Raw genomic sequence first — 15,395 nt, forward strand, 5'->3', positions numbered from 1 at the left:
GCAGAAATAAAGTAGTTTGACAGCATTTTAGGTTCTATGGCCCAATTGTATGAATTCCTGGGATTTGTAGTCTTGTAGATATTTAGCCTTCCCTATCAGAGAGCTCTGGTGCCCAACCAAACTACAAATTCCATAGCATTGTGTCATAGAAGTTAAACTGGTATCAAACTGCTTTATTTCTAAGTAAAGCACACCAGAGAAGTAGCCTTCCAAACTCTGTTCAAGCAACTCAATGGGTGGGGGGAAGTCCACTGCTTTCCAACATGGTCCATTCCACTGGTAAAGAGCTCTTATTGTCAGAAAGTTCTTCCAAATGTTGAGCCAGAATCACCTTACTTGTAATTTGAATCCAACCCAACACTGCTCTTTAGTGTGGCACAAAACAAGCTCATTCCATCTCCCACATAATGGCAGCTCTTCAGATATTGAAAATGGCTGTACCACCGCCTCCCTCCATCCTCTTATACAGACACTTAAAAATGACTTATCCAGCAACCCATTAGCCAATCACCCAAGATATGTCAACAATAAGATTGGCTTACAAGATGATCCTCTTCCTGAGCATTCAAAACAACAACTCACTGTGTTTTATGGTCCACAACACCTCTGACTCACCTTGTTGTTGACTCATCATACAACCTCCATGCAAAAATATCCAACAGAGGAGAGCCCACCATCTTCTGAGGTTGTTTTTCTTGTTGGGAAAGTTTAGTTGAAATCTTCTTGCCTTATCATTGGAATACATTGGTTCTGGTCCTACTCTCTGGAGAAGCCAAAAACCAGCTCACGCCGTCTTTTACATGGCAATTCTTCAGATATCTAAACTTGGCTAGGCAGTGTGAGAAGCCAGTGAGGTGTAGTGGTTTAAGTTGGACTACAACTCTGGAGTACAGGATTCAAATCCCCGGTCACCCATGGAAATCCACTGGGTGTCCTTGGGCAAGTCCCACTCTCTCACGAAAGCAAAGGCAAATTTCCTCTGAACAAATCTTAGTAAATTCACCTTAATGTCTCTGTAAATCAAAATCCACTTGAAGGAACACAACAAGAACAACTCTACGTCATAGACTGTCCAAAAGACTAATAAATGAGAGTAAATCAAGTCAGAATTCTCTCTAGAAGCTACAATTACTAAACTGAGTCTATCATACTTTGGGCATATCATGAGACAACATGACTCATTGGAAAAGACAATAAAGCTTGGTAAAGTGAGATGCAATAGGAAAGAGAGAGACCTGAATCAAAGAGTTCTTGTCATTTTCCCCAGACAGATTCAGCACCTTGGATAGCTCCCAGCCTGTCATAGTTTGGCCACATCTTGAGAAGAGTGACTCATTGGGGAAAACTAAGGGACAGTCTCGGGCCGCTGCCGGTTGCAGCGCGGAGAAATCGCAGCAGCCAAACCGCGCGACTCCTCCGCACTGCAAAGAAGGAGCGTGAAAATCACACTCCTTCCGACAACCCAGAATAGACGCCGCAAGTGCCAAAGTGCGCACTCACGGCGTCACTTCCAGGCCGTGACGTGCAGACGCAGAGTGTCCTTTACGTCAAAATGGTGGCGGCCATGTGGACTCTGTCTGTAACAGGGTAAAACGTCCCTTATGGAGGTATGTAACGCGCCCCAAATGCTGGAGAAAGTGGAAGGCTGGGGAAGGAGAAAGAAAAATGGATAATAGGTGGATAGACTCCATTAAGTAAGCCATGGTTGTCCTGGGTTTGTGAGAACTGAGCATGATTGTTAAGAAAAGGGTGTCTTGGAGGTCTCTCTTTAATTGGGTCACTATATAGCAGGGTCATTTCTAGGAAGGTGTGGACCACACCAGGTGACACCTAAGAGAGGGATGTCTGTCTTCTGGTGTGGAGTGTACTGCCACATCTAGTCACCAGTAGACCAGGATTTCCAGAAACTAAAGGAGGGACCTGGTCCACCTACCCAGAAGTGTCAAGAAGGCCAGCTGAGATGTTGTTGGCATGCCATAACAAACTCCTGGAGTTTCTCTCTCTTCACGAAATGGTGCCTGAACCCATTTGGGAGCTGTGAACAAAATAGGTACACTTGAACAACCCATGACACTGACATTTCCTTCAGGGGCCCCTGTCTACCACCCATCGGTGGCAAGTAGACCAAAGCCTTTCTCGTCTCTTCTCTTCCCTGGGATTTGTAGTTTGTTGTGGCACCAGAGCTCTCTGACAGAAAGGGCTAAAAATTTCACAAAACCACAAATCCTAGAATTCAATAGCATGGAGCAATGGCAGTTAAAACAGCATTCTTTCCACAGTGTAGATGCAGCCTAAGATTCTGTGAGTCTCTGATTCTGCATGAATTGCTCTTTCAACCAAGGTTTCTGCAGAAGAGCCAACGGATCAAACACACACCCCATGCAAAGACATGGCAGTCAGCTTGCTTTCTGCAGCTCTTACCACAAGCTGGCACTGCACTAGCCTGTTGGACTCTGCCTGTATAAATACCAAAATATTCCTACAGGTATCTGAAGGAGGAGCACTTTCATGTTGTGTATGTGAGAGACAAGAATAGACAGAGAGCACCCATGCTGCAATGAAGCTGTGGGTGGGGAGGATATCCCAGATTTAGGTTGTATCAGAAGAGTCACTAGTGGAACAGACAGGAGGAAAGAAGATGTGGGGAGGGTAAGATGATGATCAGTGAAAGCAAGAAGGAATTAAGAGGCTAAGGCTGGGCAGATGGAAAAACCAGGGAAAATGGCCTGCTCTGTAAGCTGCTGCTGAGCATCAAGGCAATAAAAGTGGATAACAACAGTCCTGAAATATTTAAGAGCCTGTCAGGAAGCCGAAGGAGGAGCAGAAGCCTCTCCAAGATGGAGAAGAGTCAGAGAGCCAAAATGCATGGAAACTGTGGCTGGGGAAGGGTTAGTAAAAGCGCGGGGGGGGGGGGGCAGAGGGAAGGGGAGGGCACTATCATATTAACCAGAATTGTGGGACCTCCTCCTCTGGAAGGTGCTTTTTCCCTTAAAGAAAAAGAACCAAAAATGTTGGCCGAGGATGTGTCACAAAATGGGAAGCTGCAATGGGTGACTGTAATGTTATACAAGTCTGTTATTATTGTTATGTGGCATCATACTATCTTTAACATATGGAGACTGGAGGTGGTTTAGCCAATTCTTTCCTCTGAAATGTCTACAGCACCTAGTTTTCATTGGCGGTCTCCCATCTAAATACTTACCAGGGCTGACACTGCTTAGCTTCGAAGATCAGGCAGGATCCGGGGCCTTGCATGTGTACCTGACTCCAAGTCACCTGTCAATTTATGGTGGCCCCAATAATTTAATAGAGCTTTCTTAGGCAAAGGACACTCAGGGGGTTTTGCCAAATCCTTAATCTGAAATTAATCTGGTCTTTGTTGGCAGTCTCCAACTCATGTACTGACCAGGGCTGACCCTCCTTAGATTCCAAGATCAGACGGGATCTGGGGCCATTAGGATATTTAGGCCTCTCTGGAGCTCCAGTATGTGACTGTAATATTACACAGTTGTGTGTTTGTGTATTATTGTTGTTCTGTGCAAATCATGTCAACCTTAGCTTCTGGAGACACTATGAATGGCTTTCAATTCAAATTAGAAACCAGAGCAGATTTGCTGCCCCACAAGCATGAAAGACACCAGTGCCGATGCAAACTGTTCATACCTGGAAGAATACACCCAGGCCTACTGGGTATTATGAGTACCTGGCAAGTGTTACCCCCAGGTCCAGTCTGCCTTCAGCCCTAGTTGACCACTGATATCAATTTACTATTAAAAAGGGATGTTTTAGGCAAGTAGCCCAGAAAGCACCTCCAGTGCAGGAAACTAGCCATGCCATAGATCCTGTTGGCTCAGCATGGGGAAAGCTCAAGGGAACTTAGCTGGGATAAATCAATTAAGATCAGAATTTGCATAATCCCTTCACATGGGAATGTGATGATGGGTGATGTGCAGGCTACTTGCCAGGAAGCTTGGAATCAAAGGGCACCTCCCTCTGAAGATGACACTTCTTTGTGTGAAACATTTGCCTTGAATGTCCAACCACCTCCACACATCTCTGGCCATTCTTCCTCTTGGAAAATCCACTCAGCTCCTGAGAAACTGCCTCTGGGCATGTTCCATGCTATAAACATGCCCACTTGGGCAATTCCAATTCAGTCCAGTTGAAATCAGGCAGAAACTCTGTCAGATTCAAGTTTGACCCTCAGTACTCCTGGCTGCGCTACAAAGCAGTGTACAGTCAGCCTTCAGTATCCACGGGGATCTATTCCAGATCCACCCGCACATACCAAAGTCCACAGATGCTCAAGGCCCATTGTCCTCATTGGGGACAATAGGACTTTGTCACCCCAGCCACTCAAAGACTGCCTAACCACTGTCACCGTGATGGGTGGCAGGGGGAGATTCCTCTTCCTCCTCCTCCTCTTCCCTCTGCTGCTCTTCCCTCCTCTGACTCTTCCTCCTCCCTCCTCTTCCTCCTCCTCCTCCCTCCACCTCCTCTTTCTTGTCTGCTGCTCTGCCACATGGGCTTGCCATCAGCGGATACTGGAATCTGCAGATGGCAAGTCCATGGATACCAAGGGCCTTCTGTACAAAGCCCCATTCATCTCACAGTCTTTGTCCAGATTGGAGCCTTGCTTCTGGAATTGGTAAAGTATTGTCCAATCCGTTAATTTTCTGTCTATTGCCACCTTTTGTATCTTAGTACTTGTGTGTGAATGTGAGAGTGTTTTTCATGTGTGTTGATTCCCCTTTTAATCAATAAACTAAACTAATTTGGAACCTGCCTCTGGGTTTCTTGGATTTGGAACCTATACACAGATGTGTGTCCTGACTTCAGAGTTGCCTGAAGCCCTCCTGCTGCTTCCTATCAAGTTAATTAATTCTCCTATTTAATACAATTTGTGGGTGTCCTCCCAGAACTCTGGCACTTAGGGGAACATAAGGAATGAAGAGCTGGGATAAGATATGGCTGTCCCAATCTGGTACCAACCCACAAAAACTATGCTTGGAGATGGGGAGGAGGGAGAACATTGCCCTATTTCAGCAAGAGATTGTGCCAGGGTAGGGATGGGACTCCTTGGGTATTTCACCCTTGTGTGCCAGGAGGAATAGTTACAGTACTTTTGTCTCCACTGGTGGAGATAAATAATATTCTTTTGTATTATTCTTTCCATTAGAGTGTCCCAAAGGATTGTGAAGGGATTTTTGGGCAGGGGAAAGCATGGGGGTTTCCTGCACAGGACCAGTGTTTTCTGTGCAGGGAAACATTTTTGTGAGGGGAAAAAAACCTACAAGTTCTTCTCTGAAGAATGATTCTTCCGCAACACTTGGGGTTCTTCCAGTTCTAAGATTCTATAATTTTATGTGCATCTACATTGCAGAAATAAAGCAGTTTCAGCAGATAGTTAGCCTTCTCTGCCAAAGAGGGATGGTGCCTCACTACACTACAGATCCAAGGATTCTGGAGGATGGAACCATGGCTGTTAAAGTACTGTCAAACTGCATTATTTCTACAGTGTAGATGCAGCCCTAGCTTGTCTTCTTCCTCATTTCTAACTTTTCCCATCTTGACCATCCTCTGAATTTGCTTAGCCAGGTGTGTCTCAGTTTTCATTTGCAAAATATTGGATGGTATGGGGTTGGGTGAAAGATAGTGAGCATTCAGATCCTGGGGTAGCAAAGCATGCTTTCCCCATTACTATGCTTGATGTTTGGGATAGGTTTCTACTTTTGCAATTCACTTTTTGATTTTTGCAAACCATAACATTGCTCATTGAGGTCAGAAAGTTCTACCTTTGACTTGTCTGTTTGGCTAACTTTCTTCCAGAAGTCCTGAGGATAATCTATGTTCTCTTTGCCAAACTTTGGGCAGGCTGCAATGTTCTTTCCAGAAAGCCATGCTTTCCTTTTGGCTGTCCTCCCATGAGCATTACTCTTGTTCCATCTTTTCTTGATCGTTGAGTCAGGAAGAATCCCATTAGCCAAGGCAAGTGTGGCTTCCAGATCCTTGGATGTTATTCTGGGGTTCTTCTTTCCTTCCTGAATGATGTGCCAGTTTGTTCTTGGAGAGATTCTGGCAGGGTCACTACACTTCCTGGCAAGAGCAACTGTGGTCTTGAACCTTCTCCATTTGGAAATTATCTGTCAGGCAACCTCTCTAAAAGAAACAACTGTAAGATCTTTGTTGAAAAAAGCCTTCATTGGTCCCCACCTCCCAAGGTAACTACCAGCTAGTCTCTAATCTTCACTTTTTGAGGGGCTCAACAGACTGCCCCTAAGAGGAGGCTATGTGCTGCCTCTTTCCTAGCTAGATCGGGGCCGCAGCAACTGAATGCCACAGCCCCAATCAGACCTTTCTGCAGCACAAAAAGAAGCTGCAAACAGCAGCTCCTTTTTGTGCCATGGAAAGGGCACCTAGCTGTGGCAGCGGCCTTTCAGTACTCCTTTGGCACAATGCATTTAAATGCTGTGCCAATGGAGCACTGTGACACTCCCCACCATGTGGTTGGGCGTGCAGCATGATGCTGCAGTGGGGGCAGCATGTGTGCATACACCACACCCCCACACCGCGCTGGCATATAACACTGGTCTGTACAGGCTCTAAGTTTCTAGAGCAAATGGTGACAACACAACTCCAGGTTTCCTTGAGTGAAACAAATTACCTGGACTCATGGACAACACCAGCAGGATTCTAGCCAAAGTATGGCAAAGGGCTTTGTAATCATTCATGTAAAAATCATTATTGGCAACTAAAGAATCAGTTACCTTGGATCCCATATTGGGAGAAACCTGGGGTATTAATTAATTAAAACAATTGGTCTGCTTTTCCTCATACAGTTCAGGCAGCTGGAAGTCAGGACCTAAAATGTAGGAAAGCCACTACCAAAATATGCAGGAAAAGTGTGTTTTCCCAAAACACCAATGGAGAAAAAGGCAAGCTGCCCCTTCTCACTATCAATGTTTCCCTTCCGTTCATTGCTCAGCATTGCCAGCAAGAAACAGCTGCTGCCTGCAAGGCTTCCAAGTGCGCCAGATGTACCCAGGGCATCCATCCACCATTTCCTCCTAATCCCAGGTCTTCAATCTCTCCCCTGATTAAATTACTGGGCTGGAGTGGGATTATCAGCTAGATGAATGACCAGATGCAGTGTTTTATTTCACTAAACCAACATTAACAGGGCATGCAATACAGGATTTGACTGGGCAAACCAGTCAGAACATGCTGGGAAAGAGAAGTCACCATGGCATGGGATGGGGAGGGATGATGCACTGGTGAGACCTCGGGGATGCTTTTAATTTTCAAAATCCATATTAGTGTAATGCCTTTATCAGGCCAACCAAAAAGATGAGAGAGTTCCCAGACAGGAAAGAGAGGAAGCTGTGCGATTGTTCTTGTGTCAGTTTGAGGCAGAGATGCAATTCTCTGCTAATTTTCTCCTCAAAAGAAGCAATGAGTAATCTGAGCAATTTTGATGCGAGAAAGTCATGCAAAACAGCACAATTTTCAAAGACTATTTGCAGTTTGGGAGTTATTCAGTGTAAAATTCACACTTGGACCTGGGGACTAATGTGACTGGAAGCTCATTGATGGGTTCCCCCTTTCAATGAAAACTGATTCCCTAACCATGGTTCAGAAACACAGTAGCTACAGGTTAGAGGTGTGATAAGTATCACAAAAATAACTTTTTTCAAGCTCTGATCACAGTTTAAAAACTGTGCATAGTAATTTCCATGGATGGTCAGTGCATTTCTGTGAACAAAAAGCACATTCTATACAGAAAACAATATATATCATCAAAAATATTATTTTCAGTACAGAAAATGCTTCAGTTGGGAAATTCATACATGGGTTACTTTGGACAGAAAATAGCATTCTCTAAGTAGAAAATAATGCTGTTTCCTGTGCAGAAAATGATGTTTTTGACACAGAACTACCAACTGTGAATTTTACGTAGAATAAGTCTTGAACTGCAAAGATCCTCATCAGTTTAGAATTCTTCTCATCAGGGTTTCTCAGCACTTAAGAAACTTGATTTTCAAAAAGTACATTCAAATATTCTAGTTTGAAAACTGGAGCACCCAAGTCCCAACCCATCTTACGTTTCTCTCTTCTACTTTGGATGTGCTGCCCACCCTCCAGGACAGAGAGCAAGGTTATGAGGACAAATTCATCCCTTTTGCTTCCAAATGCCCCCAAAAATGCAATAAGCCATTTTAAGTCCAGGAGAAGCTTCTTTTAAAACAACAACAACTGGAAGTGACAGGAGGCCACTTCCTAATTATGTCCTATTTTTAAAATGTGCCTTTCCTGGACCTTGAATGCTCCAGGGAGCCAAATACATGGGGCAAAATGTCCCCATGACCCCTAAGAGGCATTTGAGTGCTAGGAAAATGACTGTCAGGGGACCCTGAGAACCATCTTATGGTTCTGTAATTGTAGTTGGCATCACTTTCAAGATGCCATCCTGTGAAATCCTGGGATTGGTAGTTTGGTGAGGTCTTTAACCTTGTCTGCCCAAGAGTGCTGGTGCCTCACCAAACTGCAAATCCTTCTATAGGGTAGAATCATGGAATCATAAAGTTGGTGTGGATCCCAAGGGCAATCCAGTCTGACCCCCTGCCATGCAGGAACTCACAATCCAAGCACCTCCAATAGATGGCCATCCAGACTCTGTTTAAAAACCTCCAAAGAAGGAGACTCCACCACTCTCTGAGGGAGTGTGTTCCACTGTCAGGAAGTTCCTACTGTAAGAAAGTTCTTAATGTTGAGATGGAATTTCAATCTTCCTTATGGGTGAAAAAAGGAACTACAGTCACCCCTCCATTTTCTTGAGGATCTGTTCTGCACCCCACCCCCTGCAAAAATGGAAATTCATCTATATTCAAACCCCATCAGCTTGAATGGTGGTATCCCCATTTTTCCCCTCTGTTTGCTGCCCATGAATGGGCGAGGGATGTGGACCTCAAGTCCGCAAAAACTGAGGGGTGAGTGTAGTTGCAAGTAGCTCTGTTTCTGGTAAATAGGTCCATTATTTTGATTGACTGATTGACTTTATTTTTATCTCACCTTTCTCCCAAAAAGTGACCTAAGGCAGCTTCTAAGCTATGTTCTCTGGACAGGGGATGATCCATTGCCAGGTTTTATATATTTGTAAGGGAAGAGTTCCATCCCTTTGGGATTCAGGCACTGGGTGCATTTGGCATACCTGCTGCATGTACATAGAGAGAGAGGATGAGATGACTGGAGTGGGATTTAAAGATGGATGAGAAAATCCTTCTTAAAAGCCACTCCTGTTCCATCCTGTTCTGCCTTCCTAAAATAGTGATAACATGAATGACATTGCTAATAATTTTTCACCCTCAAATCTCCCCTTTAATTACTTAGTCCCCCTTCTCTGTCCAGTTGCATTCAGAAGTGGAACTGAGCTCTCCTTGGGCTTCACTGCAGGGTTGAAGATCAAGTAGACCTCTTTTCCTTCCCACCTCCCACCCCAAAGGAGGACTCTTAATACCTAGCACAGTCCCTTCCAACCCTGCTGGCTTCTATCAATAGCTCAGTTTCTCAATATTCCACTGGCACTGAGCTGAGAAGAACCTGAGCCGCCTTCCTTCAGCCAAGCGGGTCATGTCCTTGTGAGGTGGAAACCAGATCTAGATTATATTTCAGACAATGGGACCCTTCCAGGCTTATATCTGAAGCATAACGGTGAGCTGGGCAAAGGGACAGGGAGGGAAATGCACAAAGGATGTAGCTGTGGTTCAGTACACTTTCCTTCTGTCACTGGTTTATGCTTGCAACCAGCTAAGGGATGTAAAACAGCCAGGAAAAGAGAGGTAGAGAGATTACCTTTACTTTAAGGGCATTTCGTGGCTACAGACAGTGATCCCCAATCCTGATGGCACATGTGTTGAGGTCATAAGTTCCCTTTCTATGTGAGACTATAAAGTCAAGGAGTTGAAAGTGGCCACAACGCCCCACGCCCCCCAGTCTCATCCCTTGCCATGCAAGAATACACAACTAAAGGATTTCTGAAAGATACCCATCCAACTTCTGTCAGTCATGTCACCTCTTAAATTTCTTTTCTCCAGGCTAAACATACCCAGCTCCCTAAATTGCTCCTTATTGGGCTTGGTGGTTTCCAGACCTTTCACCATGTGATATAGGATTTTAGTGACAGACTTTAGTGGTCCTGTAAGTATGTATTCAAGCAAGACAGAAAGAGAATGAAAGTGAAGCAGACAGACAAGCCAAAGCACTGATTGCCTAGATGTCAAACTCTGACAGCCCCACACATGGAGGGGAACATCCAGGACAGAAGGCTTGCTCCAAACAGGGGCAATGCTCTCCAGCCATGCTCCAAATTGCTTCTTGGAATCATCTGCTTGAACTGGTTTATCAGTAAAAGATCTGAGATGGTATAGTAGTTTCCATGTTGGACTAGGCCTCTGGATTATATGATTTTAGACAAGTCATACAATCTCAACCTCAGAGGAAAGGAAAGGCAAACTTTCTCTGAGGAGTTCTGGACAAGAATACCCTAGGAGCGTCACTATATTGGAGACTGCATGGGGTAGTGGTTTGAGTGTTGGGCCAGGACTCAAGAAGATCAGGATTTGAATCTTTGCTCAGCAAATTCCTCACTTGCCTGCAAGACAATTTCATGGTCCAAAAGGTGGAAGAGGCAACAAAGGGGTCAGCTATTTTAGATCTGATCCTAACCAACAAGGATGACTTGGTTAATGGGGTGCAAGTGGTGGGATCATTATGAATGAACTCAGGCTTGCTAGAGAGGTTAAGAACAATAAAAAGGGCTTTTTTGGATATGTCCGCAGCAAGAGGAAGAAGAAGGAAACGGTAGGGCCACTGCGTGGAGAAGATGGCAAAATGCTAAACAGGAGATAGAGAAAAGGCAGAATTACTCAACACCTTCTTTGCCTCAGTCTTCTCAGAAAAGGCAAAGGGTGCTCAACCTGAGGATAATGGAGCAGAGGACAGAATAGGGGAATTTCAGCACAGAATAAGTAAAGAGATAGTAGAGGAACACCTTGTTAATCTAAATGAATTTAAGTCTCCGGGACCAGATGAACTCCATCCAAGGGTATTAAAAGAACTGGCAAAAGTAATATCGGAGCCATTGGCAATCATATTTGAAAACTCCTGGAGAACAGGAGAGATCCCAGCAGACTGGCGAAGGGCAAACATTGTCCCCATCTTCAAAAAGGGGAAAAAAAGAGGATCCCAACAATTACCGTCCAGTTAGTCTGACATCAGTTCTAGGAAAGATTCTGGAGCAGATCATTAAACAGAGAGTCTGTGAACATCTAGAAGGCAATGCCATAATCACAAAAAGTCAACATGGGTTTCAGAGAAACAAGTCATGCCAGACAAATCTAATCTCTTTCTTTGATAAAATTACCAGCTTGGTAGATGAAGGGAATGCTGTGGATATAGTATATCTTGATTTCAGTAAGGCCTTTGACAAGTTTTCACATGACATTCTTGCAAACAAGCTTGTAAAATGTGGGCTAGACAAAGGAACTCTTAAATGGATCTGTAATTGGTTTACCGGCCGAACCCAAAGGGTGCTCAACAATGGCTCCTTTTCATCCTGGAGAGAAGTAACCAGTGGGGTCCCACAGGGCTCTGTCCTGGGCCCAGTGCTATTCAACATCTTTATCAATGACCTGGATGACAGAATTGGGAGCATACTTATCAAATTTGCAGATGACACCAAATTAGGGGGAATAGCTAATACCCCAGAGGACAGGATCAAGATTCAAAATGACCTGAATAGACTAGAAAGCTGGGCCAAAGCTAACAAAATGAAATTCAACACAGAGAAATGTAAGGTATTGCACTTAGGGCGGAAAAATAAAATGCACAGATATAGGATGGGTGACACCTGGCTGAATGAAACTATGTGTGAAAGGGATCTAGGAGTCCAAGTAGACCACAAGTTGAACTTGAGTGAACAGTGTGATGCGGCAGCTAAAAAGGCCAATGCTATTTTAGGCTGCATCAATAGAAGTATAGTGTCTAGATCAAGAGAAGTAATAGTGCCACTGTATTCTGCTTTAGTCAGGCCCCACCTAGAATATTGTGTCCAGTTCTGGGCGCCACAATTCAGAAAGGACATTGAGAAACTGGAGCGTGTCCAAAGGAGGGCGACAAAAATGGTGAAGGGTCTGGAAACCATGCCCTATGAGGAACGACTTAGGGAGCTGGGGATGTTTAGCCTGGAGAAAAGAAGGTTAAGAGGTGATATGATAGCCCTGTTTAAATATTTGAAAGGATGTCATATTGAGGAGGGAGCAAGCTTGTTTTCTGCTGCTCCAGAGAACAGGACCCGGAACAATAGATGCAAGCTAAAGGAAAAGAGATTCCACCTGAACATTAGGAGGAACTTCCTGACAGTAAGGGCTGTTCGACAGTGGAATGCACTTCCTCGAAAGGTGATAGAGTCTCCTTCCTTGGAGGTCTTTAAACAGAGGCTGGATGGCCATCTGTCGGGGATGCTTTGATTTGGATTTCCTGCATGGCAGGGGGTTGGACTGGATGGCCCTAGTGGTCTCTTCCAACTCTACGATTCTATGATTCTATGATTCTATGATTCTTTTCATCCTGGAGAGAAGAGACCAGTGGGGTCCCACAGGGCTCTGTCCTGGGCCCAGTGTTATTCAACATCTTTATCAATGACTTGGATGGCACAATTGGGGGAATACTTATCAAATTTGCAGATGACACCAAATTAGGAGGAATAGCTAACACACCAGAGGACAGGATTTAAATTCAAAATGACCTGAATAGACTAGAAAGCTGGGCCACAGCTAACAAAATGAAATTCAACACAGAGAAATGTAAGGTACTGCACTTAAGGTGGAAAAATGAAATGCACAGATATAGGATGGGAGACACATGGCTGAACGAGACTATGTGTGAAAGGGATCTGGGAATCCAAGTAGACCACAAGTTGAACATGAGTGAACAGTGTGATGCGGCAGCTAAAAAGACCAATGGAATTTTAAGTTGCATCAGTAAAAGTATAGTGTCTAGATCAATGGAAGTAATAGTGCCACTGTATTCTGCTCTGGTCAGGCCCCAACTGGAATATTGTGACCAGTTCTGCACACCACAATTCAAAAATATCATTGAGAAACTGGAGTGTGTCCAAAGGAGGGCGACTAAAATGGTGGAAGGTCTGGAAACCATGCCCTATGAGGAACGCCTTAGGGAGCTGGGGATGTTTAGCCTAGAGAAAAGAAGGTTAACAAGTGATATGATAGCCCTGTTTAAATACTTGAAGGGATGTCATATTGAGGAGGGAGCAAGCTTGTTTTCTGCTGCTCCAGAGAACAGGACCAGAACAATGGATGCAAGCTCCAGGAAAAGAGATTCCACCTCAACATTAGGAGGAACCTCCTTACAGTAAGGGCTGTTCAGCAGTGGAACACACTCCCTCAGAGTGTAGTGGGGTCCCCTTCTTTGGAGGACTTTGAGCAGAGGCTGGATGGCCATCTGTCAGGGATGCTTTGATTGAGATTTCCTGCATGGCAGGGGGTTGGACTGGATGGCCCTTGTGGTCTCTTCCAACTCTATGATTTTATGATTCTATGAAAATTTACTGGGTGACTTCTCTCAGCCTAAGGAGAAGGCAAGGGCAAACCTGTTCTGAATAAATTAAAAGTCGCTTTAGTGCCTTGTTATCTAAAATCACACACAGAAAGTCAGGTAGATATGCACAAACACACACAGACACACACACACAAGTGGAAGTTTTAGCCCAGTAAACACAGCATAATTCTTAGGTCGTCCAGGGTGGGTCCTAATGCACCTTATAATCTTCCTTGCAGGACCTAAAACAACTTTTTTTGCCCCACTCTTGTTCTTCCCTTGAGGAGTTGCATGATGATGCAAGTTGTGTGTGGTTTTTCCAGCTGACTCTACCTCCCTCTGCTGTCCTGAAGTGATTCTGCACAAAAGAGATTGTGCAGGGACAGATTTTGAAAAATGCTGGCCAGTGGTTCCCTTGGGAACGGAATAGACCAAGTTTTTTCCTGTATGAGACATCTGAAATGGGTCCCTATGGATGTAGGCCTAGAGTTTTTTCTTGCCAACAGATGGTGATGATGATGGTGGTGGTGACAATTTTATTCATTTATATCCCACCTTTCTCCCAATAAGAGTCAGTCAGGGTGACCAGATGTCCTAACCACAAAGGCGGACAAGGCACCGCAAAATGTAGGACGTTCAAGAAAAATGGAAGGCATTAGAAAATAAAAGCTACAAACATTCATATAAATGTAAATTCATATTTCTTAGCCATGCTCAAAATGAAAGACATTTTGAAATTTCTCCTACACAGAATGTTGACATGGAGGACTAACCCCTAACCCCACTTATCCCTTCTGCCAGTTCTCTGCCTCTACACAAAACTGGAACATATGTTATGCAGATAATAGAGCAAACATATTTTCTGTTGCTCCAAAGAATTGGCCCTGAACCAATTGATTCAAATTTGAGAGGAAAATATTCTGACTCAGTATTGGAAAGAATGTCCTGAGGGAAAGAACTATTTCAGGGTAGAATGGATGGCCTGGTCAGTCCTTTTTTACTGTAGATTTTAAGCAGAGCTTGCATGACCAGTTGTTGCAGATGCTTTTGATCTGGATTTTTACAACTGCAGAGGGTCAGACTGGATGTCCTTCAGGGTACCTTCCAATCATTCTATAATGCTGATTTATTTATTTATTTATTTATTTATTTATTTATTTATTTATATTCTGTTGTTCAGTTCGGACTAAGACTGGAGGCAGCTCACAACCAAATTAAAACAAGCACAGGTAAAAACAAGCAAAACATAAAGATGTAGCCTTAAACACAATTAAGATATTGAAACACTGTTAAGCTTTTGTGAATCACTGTTGAGTTGTGATTTGAGCATTGGACTAGGACACTGGGAGACCAGGGTTCAAATCCCTGCTGGGCCATGGGTGACCTTGGGCAAGTCACACTCTCTCAGCCTCAGAGGAAAGCAAAGGTCAAAACATCCTCTGAACAAATTCTGCCAAGAAAATCCCATGATAGGTTCTCTTTAGGTTTGGTATAAGTCAGAAGTAACTTGAAGGCACACAGCAATGAAGCTTTTTAAACACTTTTTTTTTTAAAAAAGTGTATTACAAAGCCATTAAACCTTTAATAAAAGGAAAAGAATCCTCTCAGTTGCCAAAAACCTGCCTAATTTTTTTTAAAATGGTGTATGCTTGCCCGGAGAAGGCCATAAAGTCAGCGTAACATCCCTCAGCAGGAAAATTCACAACCTCAGAACAGCCGATATACTCCCTGGATGCACCTGTGAAAGTGATGGGATGGAGAGGAGAGTCTCCCTTGAAGAC

This window comes from Sceloporus occidentalis, unplaced genomic scaffold, assembly GCF_023333645.1.
Source record: "Sceloporus occidentalis isolate IW3139 unplaced genomic scaffold, rSceOcc1.0.p SCAF_2, whole genome shotgun sequence".
Lineage (NCBI taxonomy): Eukaryota > Metazoa > Chordata > Lepidosauria > Squamata > Phrynosomatidae > Sceloporus > Sceloporus occidentalis.